Source organism: Gorilla gorilla, chromosome 5 (genome assembly GCF_029281585.2).
Source record: "Gorilla gorilla gorilla isolate KB3781 chromosome 5, NHGRI_mGorGor1-v2.1_pri, whole genome shotgun sequence".
NCBI lineage: Eukaryota > Metazoa > Chordata > Mammalia > Primates > Hominidae > Gorilla > Gorilla gorilla.
In genome coordinates, this window is record NC_073229.2 from 180,927,119 (window position 1) to 180,928,884 (window position 1,766).

Sequence of the window (1,766 nt, forward strand, 5' to 3'; positions counted from 1 at the left end):
TAAAAGGTTAAGAGAATGCTTTAATCAACTTTATGCCAATAAAATTAAACACTCAGAAGAAAAAATACTCATTTCCAGAAAAATGTATGTCGATTTTGCATCTATCCGGCTAAATTCTCTTGTTAATTCTAATAATTTCCCTGTGCATAATTTTCAGTTTTCTGTCTGGAGCAACTACACAATACATGAACTGTTAACAGTATTACTCTTCCCCCATTGTTTCTTTGAATGTCACTACAGTTGTATTTCTGGAATGCCAATAAAAGTATAGTTATTTTGTACTTCTCATTCTGTCCTCCAGGCCTCCTAACCTCTCTTTTGTATTTTCAGTTTGTTTGTTTTTGTTTTTTTTTTTTCCTGAGACAGAATCTTGCTCTGTTGCCCAGGCTGGAGTACAGTGGCATGACCTCGGCTTACCGCAACTTCCGCCTCCCAGGCTCCAGCGATTCTCAGCCTCAGCCTCCCAAGTAGCTGGGACTACAGGTGCGTGCACTATGCCTGGCTAATTTTTGTATTTATGAATTTGACTCCTGTAGTGTGGATTTATATTTGGTTCTCAAGGGTCCCAGAGTTGTTGTGGGCCTTGGCCCAATTTGTTTTTTCTTGTGCAACTTTTTTGTTAGTTTAGCAGCTGAGGATTCTCACCTTATATAGTGATGTGTGATGTGTCTTGGGTGTGAGGATGTGTATGTGTATTTGCGAGAGGTATTGGGGTATGAGGATGTCTGTGCCGAGTGATTTCTAATTCTTCTACTATTTAATACATTTACTTTACCTTGTCCTTATTCAAACAATCATGACTTCTAAATTATTGAGGCTCAAAAAAAGTTTTTCTCTATGTGATCTGCCAATATGTATGTACTGATTTTCTTTAAGTCAAAGATTTTTTAAAATACTTAATTCTAAAGTGAGAGGAAAATAGAAAATATTCTGCAGAACTGTCACACCAAACTTTGCTCAGTATATTATTTGAAAATTTTTCTCATGGTTCCTGCTTCCTTCAGAAAGCTTTTGCAATAAATTATATTAAAACAAATTCTATACAGAACACAAGACTGCCAGTACAGCAAAATGTGTGAGATAATTTCTCACAATGGACTTTCAGTGGAATATGAACATCTCTTTTCTAGATGATATAACTTTCCTAAGATCTTAGAAGACATTTTAAAAGTTTCTCTTGCCAGGCGTGGTGGCTCACACCTGTAATCCCAGCACTTTGGGAGACCGAGGCGGGCGGATCACCAGGTCAGGAGATCCAGACCATCCCGGCTAACACGGTGAAACCCCGTCTCTACTAAAAATACAAAAAATTAGCTGGGCATGGTGGCGGGCGCCTGTAGTCCCAGCTACTCCGGAGGCTGAGGCAGGAGAATGGCGTGAACCTGGAGGCGGAGCTTGCAGTGAGCCGAGATGGTGCCACTGCACTCCAGCCTGGGCGACAAAGTGAGACTCCGTCTCAAAAAAAAAAAAAAAAAAAAAAAAAAAACCAAAAGTTTGTCTTATACAGAAGGAAAGAAGAAAGGAGGAAGGAAGAAAGGAAGGAGGGAAGGGAAGGGAAGTGAAGGGGGAAGGAAGGGAAGGGAAGCAAAGGGGGAAGGAAGGGAGGGAAGGAAGAAGGAAAGAAGGAAGGAAGGGAGGGAGGAAGTGAAGGAAGGAAGGGAGGGAAGAATAAAATCTAATAAAGTTTTACCAAATATAAATACATTTTTATATCTGTTCTTCACGCCTAGCATTTCCCATTATTAATTATTGGTAGTCCTAGATAT